The sequence below is a fragment of the Topomyia yanbarensis genome, chromosome 2 (genome assembly GCF_030247195.1).
Source record: "Topomyia yanbarensis strain Yona2022 chromosome 2, ASM3024719v1, whole genome shotgun sequence".
Classification (NCBI taxonomy): Eukaryota; Metazoa; Arthropoda; class Insecta; order Diptera; family Culicidae; genus Topomyia; species Topomyia yanbarensis.
The window spans coordinates 444,721,830-444,740,798 of record NC_080671.1 but is presented as its reverse complement, the minus strand read 5'-3'; the positions used below and the strand labels follow the sequence as shown (position 1 = coordinate 444,740,798).

The 18,969-nt window shown below is 39.5% G+C and overlaps 2 long non-coding RNA genes across 2 annotated transcripts; one reads left to right on the top strand and one right to left on the bottom strand.

Moving 5' to 3' along the window:
• Positions 1-4,781: 4,781 nt before the first annotated feature.
• LOC131685698 (uncharacterized) lies at positions 4,782-6,413 on the top strand. The gene is made up of 3 exons (XR_009304858.1): positions 4,782-5,665; positions 5,729-6,079; positions 6,144-6,413. It is a non-coding gene; the product is annotated as an uncharacterized LOC131685698 (long non-coding RNA).
• Positions 6,414-13,301: 6,888 nt separating this feature from the next.
• On the bottom strand, positions 13,302-14,131 carry LOC131685699 (uncharacterized). The gene is made up of 2 exons (XR_009304859.1): positions 13,800-14,131; positions 13,302-13,742 (listed from the first exon to the last, which is right to left on the bottom strand). It is a non-coding gene; the product is annotated as an uncharacterized LOC131685699 (long non-coding RNA).
• Positions 14,132-18,969: the final 4,838 nt, after the last annotated feature.

Here is an 18,969-nt window from a genome sequence, read left to right as displayed (position 1 = left end):
TCTTATGCGTGCTTCTTATTCCGTGTCCCGTCGCTTATCCAAAGTGTTTACACCTTTGATGATGATGATGGTCCCACCTCATACCCCCACAAAGGTGTGAGCTGAACGATGTATCTAAAAGATAATTAATATTTTGATCCATAACAAAACCAGTTAACAAAAAGAAACGGACTGGTTCAATTTGCAGACATAGCCTTTCCTTCAAAAGAACGTAACCAGATACATTTCGAATATTCCGCCAACAACCAGGGTCCATCAAGAAAATTTCCATTCCGGGAAGATACTTGATAGAATCGGGAATTGAACCCAATAGCTTCCATTTCCGATAATTCTCTGTAAGACTCCTCCCGCCTGACCAAGACATCGGTACTACCACCTGCTAAGGTGAGCAGTGACGAGCCTAGTGGCAGTGCAGAGTCCGGTCGAGTTATATCATCCACATCAGACCCCTTTATTGAAAGTTTCCTACCATTAACCCAAGGCAATCAAGGGATACTCCTATCAGAGAACATCCTTGATTGATCAGGAATTGAACCCGATATCTAGTAGTTATCAGAAGGAGTCATCAAGCCCCATACTCAACGAGCTAACTCCGTTATTACCACTATCGCAGCAATAACCGAACTTAACTCTATTGTCGAGCAAAGTCAACACAACTCCATAATCAAATCAGACCCTGATCACAACAAAAGTCTAAAAGCTTCGATTCAACCCGATGAGCTTTTAGTGCTGGTCACCATGTTCGATTTCAAGTTAGTCTCTATCTGCTTAGCGCGCGCGTGGCTCAGACTTTTGTAGACATCTCATTATTTTTAATAACTTTAATAAACAAGTAACAAAAATCCATCATCATCATAGCGAATATAATAACTTAGTGTGACTAAATGCAAATAATAGAAGAGAAAAAAAAATACAATCTTCGTGGTATTACATAGTTATTCAAATAACTCCAAAATATAAAAATTCAAAAAATCTGTCTACAAAGCAGATTTTACGTGTGAAATACATAGTGTTTTGAACTCCGCTAATGTTGCTGCACGTTTAATATGCCTAGGCATCGAATTGAAAAAACTTATTCCTTTGTACAACAAGGAGTTCTGTGATCTACTAAATAAAAAGTTTGGTGTTCTTGGATCCGACGCGTTTCTAGTGTTGTACCTATGCACATCACTTCCTCTTTCAATTCGATCACACAAATATCGAGGCAGCATTCCATTAATAATTTTAAAAATGAACACCATTGTTAAGTAATAAATTCTTTGCTTCACAGAGAGCCATTGTAATGCGCTTAGCATGAAACTAGAGGAAGTGTATCTGTTACATTTTAAAATTAATCGCATGATTCTATTTTGCAATCGCTGTAACCTCAATATTTGTGTTTGATTGGCAAGAAACAAAATGGATGGGCAAAAGTCAATATGAGGTGAAACAATAGATTTATATAATAAAATTTTACTACTAATTGTTAAATCATTTTTCAGACGACACAATATACCATACTTTTTAGCAATCTTTTTGATGACATTGTCGATGTGAGACTTAAAGGTTAACTTGTCATCAATGATTATTCCAAGATATTTTAATTCACTAACGCGATCAATAGTCTCACCATTTATTTCAACGTTAACGTCAGGCCTATTATTAGCCGAAGAGATAATCATATATTTAGTTTTAGCAACATTTAACTTTAATTGTTTAAATTTTAACCAACGAGCAAGGGAATGCAAATCTTCGTTCAAATGCGCCACGGCTTCATCTATATCCTTAGCTGCAATGAACAGAACAGTGTCGTCAGCAAACAAATTTAAGTCACAAAATCGTAAAACTCGCCTCATGTCATTTATATACATAATAAATAAAATAGGACCTAAGACACTACCTTGCGGCACTCCAAGAGGATTGCCGAGAGGACTAGATACAAAATCGTTGAAACTAGTTTTCTGAGTTCTATCACATAAATAGTTTTCAAACCACTTATGTGCTATTCCTCCGATACCAAATCGCTCTAAAGTTTTCAAAAGTAACGGTCTCGAAATTGTCTCAAAAGCGCGTTTCAGATCCAAAAATACAGCAAAAATAGTCTCTTTAACCTCGATTTTCTCTTTCCATTTTGCTAACACTAGATTCAAAGCGGTTTCGCAAGAGTGTCCCTCTCGGTATCCCGATTGCTCCGGAATTAGCAAATTATTATTATTCAAATAACTCATCAGCTGGCCCTTAACAACAAGTTCTAAAATTTTCTCTAATGTGTGCAACATGTTAATGGGGCGGTACTCTTCGGCTTTATCCGTCCCAGTAACTTTGGGAATAGGAATCACAAGTGATTCCTTCCAAACTGTCGGCACGTGCCCAGTTTGTAGCGATTCATTTATAAGGTCCAGCAGATCGTGTCCGATGACATGAAAGCAATCCTGTATCACTTTTGCGTTTACATTATCGATACCAGCCGATTTTCCCAAAGAAAAACAAATATCTTTCAATTGTTCAAAAGTAATTGGGTGAAATCCATCAAATCTACAGTTAATATTAATCGGCTGTGTTATTTCCGCAGGTTCACTGACCAGCTCAATACTTTGATTGATCAGTTGCACACTGTTAACGAAATAACTGTTCAATTTTTCAGCTATTATTTGCTCAGATTGTTCTTCTACCCCGTTAAAAGTTATGGACTGCGAGGAACTAGGTTTAGGTTTAATTAAATTCTTTAGGATTTTCCATAACTCTTTGCTGTTGTTTTGATGTTGATCGATCTTCCTTTGAATGTACTCACATTTGGTCTTTTTCAAAGCTCGTGAATAAATATTTCGCGCGTGTGTGTACCTATTCCAAAGACGTTCACTATTAGTTCTGCAAAATTTCTTGTACTTTTTATCCCTTTTACGTTTCAGGTGCAAAAGATCTAAAGAGTACCAGCTGTTCGAGTTATTTAAATTAGCATACTTTTGAGAAACTAAACTATTTGTACACTCTTTTAACACATTAGTTAGAACAGCTGCCTTGTTATCCAAATTTCCATTCAATTCCGTAAAATCCAGGCTTCTCGAAACCAGTTGAGACATGGCTTGTTTCGAATATCTTTTCCAGCACTTAATTTTAACTTTATCCTCCTCACGGTTTGGTTCATTCTCCAGTAAAATTGAAATTGTCTCATGATCTGAAATTTTACAATCGGCCTCTACATACGAATAAACCCCATCAAAATTGGAATACACGTGATCTATCAATGTTCTACTGTGTCTGGAAATTCTTGTAAACTCACTAACCGTTTGCTTGAAATTGAAAAACTCAGCCAACTGCTTCAACTGATTCGAATTTTGATCGTTGAGCCAATCAATATTGAAATCGCCCGAAATTACATTAAGTTTGCTTAAATCAACGAAATTCTCCCACCAGTTTTCTAAAATTTCTAAAAATCGTCGATCGCTAGAACTAGGAGAATGGTATACTACTGCAAAGTTTCCCATCTGCATGCCTCTTTCAACTGATATACCCAAGAACCAATTATTATCAACTGCTTCGTTTAATCGAACGTTGAATTTAATCGATTCTTTGGCGTAAATAGCAACTCCACCGGTATGTCTGGAATGAGATAGGCAAAAAGCAACTTTATAACCCGGAATGCTATACTGATCAAATGCATCAGCATCAACAATATGTGTTTCTGATAGAAAAACCAACAATGGACGTTTGTTTTCTACAAGATGTCGCATTGCAACAAAGTTTGTAGACAACCCAGCTATATTTAAACATAATATTTCAGACAGCCTCCCGTTTGTTAGTTGCTATTCACTCAACAAAACGTTGCTTTTTTTAGATTCTAGCAGTCTCCGATATACTGAACACTGCTTACTAAATGCCGCATGGTTTACGTCCAAATTCATTTTGCGTTCACTATTCTTTTTTATACAATTTACACATTTAAAATCAGTTGACGAGCATTCAGATGTTCTATGTGCTCCATTACATCTGGAGCATGTTTCTTTATTAACGCATCCCGTACTCTTATGACCATATTCTCCACAGTTGAAGCAGCGCAGCACGTTGAAGGCCTCTAAAACAGAACACCTATCCCAACCAATGTTCACCGTACGGGCTGACATCAGGCCGCTATAAGTGTTCTTATCAACTTCAATTATAACATTGTATTTGTTATATTTGAAGCGTGGATTTTCAAAATTGGCAACAACTTTAACAAAATCGACCGGAATGCCCTCATTCTGATTCTTTAATAAGTCAACGAAAACTTCCTCAGAGTATCGATCACTCATCCCCATTATTTTCAACTTCGGTTTACCGGGTATCGGTATAACAGCATTATACTTTTCACCCAGATTGCTTACAATGTTTTCTTTCACCGATTCAATATTATCCCGAGTTGCACACTCCACAATAATCGAGCCATCTTTACCGTTTTTAAAGTTGCTAATTTTGTGCACCTTTGGATCTAATTTATTTTTTAATGCATTCCTCGTGTCGTCACTCGATTGCAACGGCTCGACTGGTTTAATTACAATGACCGGGCGAGCCTTACGTTTCGTTTGACTTCTAGTTCTAATTTTATTCGTCCCAGTAGCTCCCGACAAAACATTCGCGTAAGTAATTCTACTATTTTTATCAAAAACCTCGTCATTATTTCCATCATCGTCTATTTCAATTAACATCGGTTCATCTTCTTTATTCGTCAAAATTTTTCGTTTTCTACTGGGATTCCCGTCAGATTCAGAATGAACCTTCCTATTACTAAAATTCCTCTTTCTGTTCATTCCAACTGATTCAATAAGCCGTATGAATAAAAACTAGCATTTGCTCAAGATAAGTTTGCTCAGCTCGATTCTGAGTAAAGTAAACTCTTGTAGCATTTGCTCAACTTGGTATGAATAAAAGATAACTTTACTCAGCTTGGACTGTAGCATGTTCGAAAATCGAACATAGCTTTTACTCCATCATTCATCTGTCAAAGGAGACTGCGCCATCCAGAAATTTGTATTCTTTTCATCTATTGACAAAGTAGATTGCCGAATTTTCTAGTATTTTATCTATGCTACGATTATTTTTCTGGGTTGTTGATCTACCACAAGTGATTTGAGTTGTAAAATGGGCATAAATAGATGACTCCGTCTTTTATGAATGCTTTGGTTTGAAATCCGTATAAATTTCGTCACACCTCAAAGCCGGATAAAACCGTTCGCGAACAGAAACTTTTCTAATTGATTATGCACGGATCTCTAAAGGTATGCATTGGAGTATAATTTTCGTTTTGTGAAACATGGTACTATTCAGTCGAAGAACACAAGATCAGGTGCAGGATAATGTAAACCAAAGAAACTAGCATGATAAAGTGGTAGTGACTATTTCGCTTATTGGTTCTTCAAATGGAACGTGTTGGCTATTCTGCACTCTATACTGCCTATAATTGCAGTTCAAACCTAAATACAAGGAGGACCTATATGTAAGCCATGTTCTGCTGTACAAAAAAAAACAAAGGATAGTTACTAGAATAACTGTGGTTAAGATCAGCTTTTTTTAATTACTTCGAGAAGCTACGTGTTTTCCTCAACATGGAACGTTTCACCCAAACAAGCGATTTTCTGTCTGACCCACTGTTTTTCGGCATAAGAACTAATGTTATTGTTGCTGTTATAACGAGATACGGATTGGACATCTGGTAATATTTGGTGGAATATTTTTCCAAAATAAATGATGAACTAAATATGAAAATTTGTTTTAGGACCGAAAAGTAAAAAAATGTGAGCAGTTATAAAGCAGTTATTCATGTTTCAACGACCATCTCTTCTTCTACTCAAAACGCCAGCCAAGATAAAGAGAAAAGTGCTGCTCAACTAACATTCATCGTGTAACAGCATCCATGTTAAAGCGGTTGAAAGTGTGTTTAAAGACTGGCTCGAATTGATACGATGACCATGACGACGAAGCTATCATTGCAATAGATGACAGTAATCAAACACATGATAGCGAGGGTCCCATGTTAAGCGTCACATTGGTTTGTAGTAACAGCTTCTATTCATAGGAACAGTTCTGCTGCATGACGAACGATGTGTGAGTGAAAATAAATCCATAGGTATTTTCACGATGTTATCAGGTATACTTCGCGAACGTTTATATTTCTTATTTGTATCTTTTAGCGCCGAAAATATCATTTTCAACAGAAATTTGTTAACTCTATTGCGTCTAAATATAAAAAGGAAGAAATTGTTGAAACTGCGCCAGCACATGCAGTAGTATTGTATCAGTACGAGTACCAATCCAACAGCGACTACCATGTGTGCCAAGCAGCAGTCTTTGGACGGTTAATTGCGGATGAGTACATGTTCAATCCGTCATAGTTGCTGATTTTAATGTCAAAGATTTCGAAAAAGAAAGTCCATCTCCAATATACAATGCATGGTTCAGGATGTTATAGTACCTGTAATTTACCCGAAAGCAACGTTCCCATGACCATCCTATATAAACAATTAAAACTATAAATTCAGCAGATCTATATTTTACCAATGATTTCTTCAATCGGATACTCACAGAATACTACTTCAGTAAATCATTAGGATATCTGAATAATACAGTGGACATGATTTGCCATTTATTAAGATTTACTGATATGCGCTATCGTTAGAGGAGTAAATGCTTCAAAAATAAAACAGAAAACAAGTGAGAATAGGGCGCTATTCACACATGCCATGTACGGGTCGTGTGTGTCACGTTTTTGATACGTTGATAGCATTTCTATGTAAGTATTTTCACTAGAAGTGTCTAGTATTGTGCAAGGTCCCCACCGTGATCCGCCCAGCAATTTTTTTAATTTTTATTAACGTGATTTTAAAGTCCCATACATGGTACTCTGTATTGGGAATAACAATTCATTATACTGCCGCTAGAAGCATAACTGTCCCATGTGCTATGGGAATCCCTATACACATGGGACAATTATGCTTCTAGCGGCAGTATAGCTCTATTTCAATTAGAGTAATCTGCCGTGATACACATAAGAGTCCCACCTGCATAGGAAACCCATAGCAAATGGGACTGTTATGCGGATCACGGCAGTAATGAGCCTTTTTGAAATCTATTAAGAAGGTATCACAATACTATATTGTGGGACAATGGGATAGCGCGTGATATTTCGTTGGCCAACAATATGTTATGATATGCATAACAGTCCTGTATACATTGTATCGGTGGTGTCGAGCTAAGCTACAAGCTGATAAAATTGAGACCAAAAAACTAATACTAAGGGCTAACAAAATCGAAATATTAATGTGATTATGAAAAAGAGTGTTGAGCCTATTGGCGCCTTGTTTGTGTGGCAATAGCATGTTAACTGTTAACATGCTGCCTGTCATCTCTGTTCCATAGAATAATTAACGAAATATGGTGTCATCCTGCACTTTACCATTTAAGCTAATGCATTGTACAGACATAGTACACGCTCTGGAAAAGGTTCAAATGGAAGGTCAACTGCGTAATGCGGCAATAAAAATATGATAAAAATGGACAGCACCCAATTAAAGTGATTTGTCCTTGAAATATTGTTAGTATATTTATTTTATTTATTGATTTTTGCTTATCAGGTGAACTGTTTATAGCAAGCGTTTTATAAATTTGTATGGGTACCTGAATTGAAGTTGATTGAGGTAAAAGGCACCTGAAATGAAATAGGAAAAAGAGTGGCTTAGGTGCGAACTCACTATACATATACGCGATAAAAAAATCACATTGATTTCCTTAACTATTTATTAGTTCTCTAATTTGATTTTCTAACAGTTTAATGAAGCAATTACAAACAAGAGTTTTGACCGTCTTACTGGAATGTCATAACTAAACACACTTAAGACAGATCTGTCTTTCTTTTAGTTCCACTATGTATATAATAATAAAATGCACTTGCACCTCACTATCCAAACAGATATTAGTATTTCGACTACTAAATATTAATATCTTCTGCAATGCTCGTATCAGTCCAGACTGATGTAGGCTTAGTTCACTATAATAGTGGTCGAACAATCCAGGTGTTCTGAATTATATCAAACTTCCAGGTTTCTCCATCTTTGGCCGTCAACTCTCCAAAATTGGTTCAAATCAGTGAAGGTCGATTACACTTTGTGCGAAATGATCCATATATTTTTGGTTGGGACTGTCGTCGCATAAGCGATGATGGCACCACTGGCATATGCGCAATTGAGTGTAACGATATTTTTTAAGGAACTCAAGTGTTATGTCTGTTTTCCTGTGGTTATATGTCCATCAATTCATTAACCCATTCATGCCCATGTTGTTTGTGGACAACAACGTTTTTAAACTGCTATAACTTTTGATTTAGGCAAGATTTTCTCACAAAAACAAGTGAGGCTAATAAATGTGACTATTGCCTTTCATTTGAGTATTAAAAGTTTCAAGGATCAACTCTAGAACTGAAGTTATTGCAATTCGACTGAATGCATTCAGATGGAGCAGTACTGCCAGGGATAGTTTACGATGACGACTGGAAATAAATTTTTCATATATCTTCGTTATGTTGCAATATTATGGAAAACTGATAAAACATCAATTTATATTGTCTTTGGCTACGTTTTCCACGCAATTGGACTATTGTTAATATTCTAGGAGAATTGTATTGAGCATCGAAAGGTAAAAATTGAGCAGCTTCTAGCACTACGAGAAAAGCACCTATCTTTATGAAAAAAAGCTTTTCGAGTTTCTTGACTCCACTGTTTTCAAGGAAAAATAATTTTGAAACCCTACATGCACGAAAAAAAAGTTGGGCATGAAAGGGTTAAGGGCCGATTTCTTCACTCTCGCTTAACTTTTGAACCAGGTTCACCAGAAAGTTTAAAGCTAGCTTAAGCGCTAAGCCAGGTTTAAACTTACTTACGTAATATCATATCCTTGAGTTTTAAATATCTGTAGGTTCGTATATATAAGGAGCATCATAAATCCGGATACGCAGTCGCATTACTGCAGGGAAGTTACATATCAGCTATGAAGTTTCCTAATCGGATTCACAAAAATCACATTGATAATCTTCAGCACGCTGAACAGCAGTCATGTGATAATTGAGTTTGCAATGTCCAGTCGGCGCCTTGACTAGAATGCTACAATTGTGCTTGGAAAAATGCAACTTGTCATGGACATTTTCGGGCTTACATTCGGCAGAAAAGTGTTTGTTTGAACGCCAGTTTGCAAGCTACGTCAATGGTTGGCATGTTTGGATCAAGAGCGAATCTTGTGCTATATCCAACTATTCGACAGTAGAAGAACTGATTCTGAACCAACAAAGCCAGTTGCAGCACCTGTTCTAGCCAAAGCCAAATTTTGATAGCATGTGAAATGCTGAGTTATTCGATTTGAGTTCGACATGCGATTACTAATATCGATATTGAATCTACCGAACTAAGTGATGAATACTGTCAGAGCAACGAAAGATTATTTTACGGCAAATTTCTTGTTAAAGTACTCATTGTACGCCACAGAGAACCGCGAAGATTTCTGCTTGGAATACGGTGCAGTATCTATTAAGAAATGTGATTGGTCTAATTTCATTTCACGACAGTAGACACCGGCACCGGCTGGCCCTTCAACAAAGAACCGTCAATGTAACAAACTACTTATTCTTTAAATTGTCACCCCGAACAACCTTTCATCGCGAGGAGGAATTTTCACATCGAAAATTTTAAAAAGAAAACTACATACATGATCACTGGGACCGAGTATATATACTCATCTCCAGAATCCATTGAGGGCCACAATCGTGTGTGGCGTGCGTGCTCCTTGTTTCTGGAATACATATAGTAGTTTAAGGTTCAATAGTTCCTCTAAAGCAGTAATAGGTGTAGCCATGAACGCACCAGTCATCGCCATAAAGACCAACCTCTAAAAATGGGTTAACCTTGATTGGATTGTTGTGACTTCTTCTTTCTGCCACCACACAAGGCACTCGTATGCCAATATTGGTCTAAAAATTGTGTGGATTCATTGAATGAACTTGGGTTTGAGTCTCCATGATTTTCCGAATGGAGGGCTGCATTGGCCGAAGGCCATACAAGCTCTCTTTATTCTGAGATCGATGTAAGTAGACCAATTCCATTTTACGTCAAGAAATTACCCAACGTACTTAACTTGATCTGCGACAATAATTGCAGAGTCAAAGAACTGCAACGGATAAGCTCCGGTTGTAATCGTTCGTTGCGTGAAAAGCACAACTTATGTTTTATTTGGATTAACTGATAATCCCACAAGACAACAAATATGAACTTGCTACATTAAATCAAAAAACTATATTAATGCATATACCGCTGATCATTATATGACAATTATCGGTAAAACTATATATGGGAAACCTAAGCTCATAAGGATATTGGCGACAAGTATCCATAAAACTGGTGACAGCACACCACCTCGAGAACATCCGCATACAATTAGTTTCCGAATTTCTCCTTCTCTCAAAGATGAGCACAAATAGCGGTTGTTAAGCATTTCGTATATCCAGTTCATGATATATGAAGGTACAACATGATCCCGTGCTGCTTCCAAAATGATTTCGAAAGACACGTTCAATGTCAAGAAAAACTCCTTAAGTTGATTGCTTTTGGGAAAAAGTTTTTCAGTTTTGTAGGCATGCAACATGATCATTGTAGTGATCGATTAAACTTTCCACTAATTTGAGGAGGAAGGAGGCCAGACTAATCGGTCTAAGGACCTGGTTTAAAAGTGAGGGAGAAGAAATCGGTCCTAAGACTCTTTGGCTCTTCATAGGTAATACGGCTTTGGGAATGAATTTTACAATTATTTCCCGACATGCTAGTGGAATGTATCTTGTTGCAAGACTACAAAAAGAACTTTTTTTCAAATTAGGACATCAAGCATTCATATGCTCTTTGAAGTATAACTAGAATGATTTAATCTTTTCCCAGAGACTTATACGGAGCAAAATTTTAGTCAAGCCCAAACGCACCAACTTGATCGATTCGTTTGGCACAATTCTACGTTCAAATGCCGAAGAATCAGGGCTACCTAGAAAGAGCTCAGGAGCAGTCGTCGGGAATGGCTCCGTACAGTTTGGAAAGTGTGTATCAAAAAGACAGTTGAGTACTTCATTTTCTTTACCATTAACATTTCTTATTGAATTGATATGAAAGTCTTCCGATGTCGAAAGTAACTTTTTTAATCTATTAGCTTTGTTGGGACTTGAGACATTTGTACAAAGTATTTTCCAACAATTTCGTTCAGAAAATTAAAGGGCGTTTCTAAAAGCTTTGCGAGCCAACTCAAATGCCACTGACCGTCTCTGCTCTTCTACATAATGTTTTGAATCTGGTAAGTTCGGCATTCCTCCTAGGGGTAGTACGCGTAACTCAAACTGAGCAAGCCTCTTGATGTGTTGCTCCTACGAGTGAGTTTGTTTTGCCCACGACCTCATCCAAAACACTTGGATCGTTGGAGAACACCCATGAAACCTGTTCGCTAAGCCCTCTTCGCAGAGATCCCAGTTCGTAAATTTTTTATTACGAAATGTGACGATATCTAGTCAGACGTTTAAATGATCAAAAAGAACCTCATTCAGCCCGTGCCAATTTGTCAACTTATGCGTAATACTGTCGGATCAGAGAATTACATCTAACAGCTCTTTCCTGCCAGATCACGTAAATTTTGAGCGATTTCCTAAATTTTGTATATGCAGATTTGTGCTTCTTAAGGTTGGACAGATAATGGGCAAAAATCGAAAACGAAAAAAGGAGTTTTTTCAACACCGTGTGTTAGATCTTTATAAATATTAATCAGCTTATGTAGAATGTTGTTACAGTACTGCTAATTGATTTTTATGAAGATCTAACACATGGTGTATGAAAAAAACTGCTTTTTTATTTTAGATTTTCGCCCATTCTCTGATCAACTTTAAATATTTCATCAATCAGATATCTGTGCTGCCCCAAATCATGTGATGGGCATTTGTAATACTCCCGCTTACAAGTTGAAGCGCATTTCTGCCTGAGTATGGTAAAACCTTTTTGAAATCATCATGCAGAAAATATGCCGAACAATGGACGCATTTCCTATTTATGTTATTAAGAGTCATATAGACTATGACAGCACAAATATTGCGAGTTATGGTCCCAGATACAACATTCGTCAATAGCTCTATTCATAAGTATACGTGCACGAGGCATTTCACGTGGATTTGAAATGGCATTTTTGTTGAAATTCACAAAGACGGGTTTATTAGCTTTTGAACATAGAAGTTTCCTTTGTGGTAATACGGTTTTGAACAAAAACTATGGAAATTTCATGCACTGTGTCACAGATTCGCTTGACGCAGAAAGGTAAGACCTATGGTACTCAGTGCATGACTGGCCTATATTAGTTTCTCCAGCCATTCAATCATCGGCATGGAAAACACCTTGCCTTGGGGACTTATGTTTCAAGGAGTCCAGTGGATCGCTCCTTGGCTGGAATTCTTCAATATACGCGGATGCCGCACAGCCTATAGGCTAGTTTTGTCCGGATAAAAATAATCAGCCTTAGGGTGCTTACAGAGTGGCGGCGAGAAGCTGAGCTGGGGCAGGAACTGACATTAGAATGCAAGAAATCAGCTTGCTGCAAATCAAAAGGATGATGTCAGAGTGAAAGCCGAGCGGATCTGTGTCGTCTGCCTGCGATTACTCTGACATGGTCCATTTGATGTGCTGCAAACAGGTTTCTCGCATCTCGCACTCTAATGTCAGTACCAGCCCCAGCTCAGCTTCTCGCGGCCACTCTGTAAGCACCCTTATTTTGCATTACGACAGATCGCTTTGTAGAATGTGATTAGCCTTCTCAATAGTGACAGTAAAATCAAACGGGAGTTTGATTCGATCGAACCGCATCATTTCGAAAAATCAATCCGTCGTAATGCAGGATGAAACGGAATGACTGTTATCAACCTCCTAGTGGACCATAGATACTTAATATACCAATTCGGTTGGATTACGTTAAATTAATGAATTGAGTGTTATATGGCCATCAATTTATTAATTGACCTGAAAGCAAATGCAAATATGTATTTGCCTGAAAGTATAGCATATAAGGCAAAGGTATCATAAGCCACCTGTCGTATCTTTGAGTACAGATAAAAATTCACGTATCACTACTCTACAATTTTCCTGTGAATTGAGAATCGACTGCGAAATCTGTCGGAAGAGAAAGTTGGAGTTTCGCAAAGGGACTGTAATAATACAAAGTGGCGCCACATGAAATATACGAACAGCTATAGGCTAATCTGTAATTTAGCCCTAAGATAAAAGAAAAATCAGTGATTTTTCACTTTTTAGTTTATTTTCATGTCACTTTTGAATTTAAGCGATAACAAAACACAAAGCCGATGATCTGGGGGTCTTTTCCAGTATTATCGCATGTAAAGTTCATGTGAACAGCTGTCACATCGATAATTGGAACGGAACCTCTGTGGATCATGTTCTATTTTCAGTTGAATTCGTTTTTGCAATTGAAACGTCAAGATGCGTCTCTTCCGCTCTATGTCGCCACAACCAACAAGGCCATTGCAACTGTTTGAATCAGTAGTTGTCCTAAGTTTTTCAACGTGTTTCCAAAATGCGGGTTGTACATAAGAAAACAAGGAAACTTTTGACGATCGTACTGCTCGCAAAAATATTCTTCCTGTTCAGTGTGAACCATAACTGATTTGATAGTATATGGCCGTAGAAAATTCTATTGTATTCGGCTACGGAAAACCATTTCTATAAGTTGAGGAAAAGAATATTAGCATACTACTTACTAATTGAAAAATAATTTACCCGATTCAGAACCGGTGCTATCTGTTGTAAAGGCCAGTTTGGCTTTGTTAGTTGCTCAATTTTTTCACAACAAAGTTCAATTCACTATAATTTGCTAAATAATTTACTTGTAACTAAATAAACAATGAATAAAACAAAAATTTGACCAATAAAAAAACTTTAGCATGCTACTAAGCATGCTCAGAAGTTTACTTCGTTTGCTCAACGTTTTCTGAGCATTTGCTCAAGATTTCATACTTTATTCATACGGAATCATATGTTCGAAAAGTAAACACGCAAATGGAGAAAGCAACTGTCAAAGCAAAGTTTTATTCATACCAACTTGAGCAAATGCTCAACGTGGCTGCTCGACTACTCGAATCTTAAAAAGCTGAGCAAATGCTAATTTTTATTCATACGGCTTAATTTCACGCTTAACATTTTCATTTAAACAACTTTTCAAATCTTCCAACTTTTTGGCAACACTGTTTTCCAAGCTAGCCAATTTACTCTCGAGAGAGTTGTTGAAAGACCTGATCAATTTTTCTATTCCGTTTTCTACTGCGATGTTTATCTGTGCATCGATGTTTTTTCGGGTATCAGTGAGAGACTCAGAAATGGAAGCGAATTGTTCCATCTTCCTATTCAACTCAATGGATATCGAACTGACATCCTGCACACCAGAAGACTGATCTGATAAACACTTCGCACACTTGTAGCAAAGGCTTGCATTATCAGCCACCCAATTTACCATGGCCTTTGTTAACCCGGAACATTTTTGATGATATTTATCACCGCAAAAAAGACATACAACAAGGCCTTCGGCGAGACTCACCGTGCTCGTACACTTTGCACACAGGCCGCTCATTATAGGCAAATTAAACTACAGCTGAAGAAGCGGGTCAATACAAAAGAACAATATAACACTGCGTCTTCCACTGCGGGCAAGCTTATAAAGCCAGCCGCAGCGAAATGAAATCTGAAAATCACAGAACAATAATAGTCTGTATGACTACACACTATACTTATCTGAATGATATTTCGATTAGCAATAGGCGCCCACAAAGTTTTCAACGAAAAGTAAAGTATTTCACACGATTTAACCGATTAATGTTTACGCACTCTTTCACACAAGTTACCATATTCACTTTCACTTTTATTATACTCTTGTCCATTTTTGCTTGTTTTCAAAACTGAGTCAGGTTCAACCCCAACTGCTGTTACTTTTGCCTTTCTCATAAAAGAAAGGGTTGCGTATGTGTGTGTTTGTGTAGTACCGAGGAATCTGGATCCTATTTCAAAAGTTACTTAACTCAAATCCTTTGGCTCACTTATGGAGAGGTATTCCGTGAGTCACTCGGGTGACCATCGTTGCCCAAGGGACTCTCAGAATCGGAATTTTTTGTGCCACCTCACGCAAATCGTAAAGTATCAATTGACACGAGTGTCATATGAAAGGTTAGAGTAAGAAGATGGGGCAAATTGATGTTTGAAGCCATTTTATAATTGAAGAAGGCTTCCGGCAACCACATAACATTAAAATACTAGAAACCAATATGGATGTCAGTTGGGTCATTCGAAGATGTTGTCAGTAGACGACAGAAATTAATGATTGAAGTCATTTTGCCTTTCTCAATAGAAAGGTATTGCCGATCTGAAAAATGACTTTTAAATCGAGGCTTGAAGGGTGGAGTGTTTCGATTCGATTCAGTTCGTCGATTACTCAGAGTTAAAAATAATCGAAGCTCTTTTTTGACGGCTGAAAATGAACCTGATGCAACTCGCGGTGAATAGAAAAAATATTCATTCAAATATCCATTTTATTCATTCAGTTGAATATCGTACAGTATATTCTTTTCACTAATTATATAGGAAAATGTTTTCAAATGCCGGTAAAGCATATGAAACAACAACCATCATCGCTTACGTTGTGCTAGGGCCTACTTTGATGCGTTTGATTCGTTGCTGCACGGCCGCTTTGTGTAATAATCCGAGACGAATGAAAATCTGCATGGATGAATGGACGGTTTGTTCGTTTGACGTTTTCAGCTGCGTCACTGAATATTGAAAATGAATGCGGCTGAATATGATCAATTTTCATTCAATGAATTTGAATATTTTTAACTCTGTCTGTGATTACAGTAAATGTTGGTGTGTCTGTGTGTATGCGACCTAAAATATCACTTTATTTTTTCAGACATTGCTGAGCGAATTAGCACAAACTTAATCTGCAATAAAAGGTGCAACCACAGATAACAGACGTTTAGGCTAGAACAAAATTTCTTCAAAAACCTGTGTAAACTTTCAAATTGATATAGGTTGAAAATTCGTGTTTCACTATTGCCATCTGCGCAACTGTTTGCTACACGTGTTTGGCAGCTGCACTCTAACTGCATTGTAGTGATCACTGCGCCATCTGCAAACGTTTGCCAAACATGTTTCAGATGTCTGATTTATTCGGAATTTCAGCAGCGGGTATTTACACACGATTCAAATCGAACCTAACCGTCTGTTATCTGTGGTGCAACGTTCCTATCGGCTGCTATTGAATTTCTATTGGATCCGACTTTTGGTTCCGAAATTGCATTTGCGGTTCTATGTCACTGACGGCCAATCGAAGTCTCGTTGCCCATAATGACCACCATAGGCGTGAGAAAAGCGTCTTTCAACAAAGCCACATCGGTTTATCGGGGATGGTTGGGCCGATTTTCACAAACTTAGCCTCAAATGAAAGGGACTAAATGGTCCGGTCACATATAAGATTCTTATATAAGCCGGAATAATTTTTTTTTTCAGAAATCGAATTTTTGATGCTACTCCTAAAATTGACTACCCAACCGGGGCCCTCAGGGCCGAGTGTCATATACCGTTCGATTCAGTTCGTCGATATCGGAAAATATCTGTGTGTGTTTTTTATATTTTTAAAGAGCAGAAAAATGTTCAAAAACACCCCGAGCCGAAAAAATCTTTCTTTTCTTTCTTTAGTATAGTGGTCGCAGTGGCAAAGTTTCCCCTAACAAAAAAATGGTAGTACGAAAGCTATTTGTGAGCTGAGAATTTGGGGCACTTCCTCTGCAAGGACATTCTGGGCGGCAAACTCTAGATTGTCTAATTTACTGGGCCATTGGCTCCCTTGTGCCATTCAGCACCCCGACTCGGCTCTCTTGTGCCACCACCACGATTTCTTGATCCCTTTGGCTCCCTTCTCGTGCCATTTAGTGCCACATTCACGATGAGCCATACAGCGAACCACTCGGTCCAGTCCCCGACGATGGACCTAGCCTACTCCGACGGATAATTCCCCGACGAGAGAAGTTCTCTCAAAAGCAAACCAACCAGCCAGGTGCCGAGGTCAGTTTGGCGATTCCAGTGGAGCAGGGTGTCCGGTTCGTTGGTGCCCCGACGACCCGCGACTGATGGTGTCTCGTTGTGGTCTACTCAGTGTAGTCTCCGGCGTTGAATCTAGCTTACACCGATGGATTAACTCCGCTAGCGAATGACGGATCCCAATAGTAGCATGTCTGTAATAACATACGTACATGGAACTATTGAGATCCAGAGCTACAGGTCCAAAGCCCTGGTAAAGGAGGATGGTTGTGATGATCCGGGCCGAGATCACCACGTAAAGCAAGGTAGGGCATAACCCCAATTCCAAGGCGTGAAGCGACCCGTGCCGAGGGATGAGTGATCGAGGGGGTGAAAAAGATGCTCGATCGTTAACGGAGCCTGTGGGGTACCTGGGCAACCCCCACAGTAAGCGTCCCTTACCACGCTAATGCGGAGCTCTGGCGTGGCGGACATATATTTCTCGCGCTACTCGTGGGAATTTTCATGGAGCAAAATAAAAATAATAAAAATAAACAGACGGAGGTGCCAAACCCCTTCGCAAGAGGTGGTTTGGCGAGGTCTCCCCCCCGTGGGGAGAGTAGTGGAACGATGAGTGCTGTACTCGAAAGCACCAGTGACCCCCCAGCAGCGGTAGGCAATACCCCTACCAATGCATCGGAGGGGCCAACAGCTGCGATGCGCAAAGTAGCGAAGCAACTCGATGCTATAATCGACTTCGCTAGCGCAAAGCAGAACATAGCCAAGGAGTTGAAGTTGAGCCTTCTGGAGCTCCGGAAAGCTGTTCGTGTCGCAAGACAGGAACAGCAGGCATATGTTGAGAGGGTGGAATGTCGGGAGAGGCCCGACAGAGAAACCCAGACAGTGGCCTCCAATAGGGAGGAAAGAGAGAAGGTTAATAGAGGTTCACAGACAGTGGCCTTTACCTTCTATGGAGCAGCCACGTCGATCGGAGCGGCGACCGAGTTCCCCTCGAAGGGAAAGGGAAAGGGCAATCGCAAGACGGCATCGAATGCGAAGCGCCCTAGGAAGTCGCCAGGAGAGGGTGCCAAAACCGACACCACTCGGCGTGCAACCGTCAAGGTCAAACGCCGCCTGGGTGAGGTAAGCGAGGGCGAGAGTGACCTCGCTGTTGAGAGCGATGGTACCAGCAACCCGGCACGACCGGGGCAGGGGGGCTCAAACCCCTGGACGCTGGTTACCAAGAAAAAGCCGGCACCGAAACCGGAGGTACCGCGGCCTGCGAGGAAGGCCAAGGACAGAGGCGAAGCCTTGTGGTTAAAAACCGACAAGGACAAATACGCCGATGTCCTTAAATCGATGAAAGCGGCCGAAAGCCTCTCGGCCCTTGGGCAGGATGTGCGTAGCGTAAGACGCACCAACACGGGAGAGATGCTCCTGGTGTTGAAGCGAGGCGCACAATCAAGTGCAATATACAAGGCCTTGGCCCAAGAGGTCCTTGGTGAGGGCGCCCAAATCAGGTCGCTAGGTGCGGAAACAACTCTCCAGTGCAAACACTTGGACGAGTTCGCGACCGCAGAAGACGTCGCCGCAGCCGTCAAGGAGCAATGCGGCGTCACAATCGAGCGGGCCTCTGTGCGATTGAGGGACGGACCCTCTGGCACCCAAGTAGCCTACCTCAGGCTACTCAATGCAGATGCCAAAAAGGTAACCGAGAAAGGGAAGCTGAAGATCGGCTGGTCGGTATGCCCTATCAGTATACCCCAGCCGCCTTCAGTGGACAGGTGCTATCGGTGCCTAGAATCCGGCCATAAAGCTTACGAATGCAAAGGCCTAGACAGGAGTAAGCTATGTCGTAGATGCGGCGAGGAGGGGCATAAAGAGC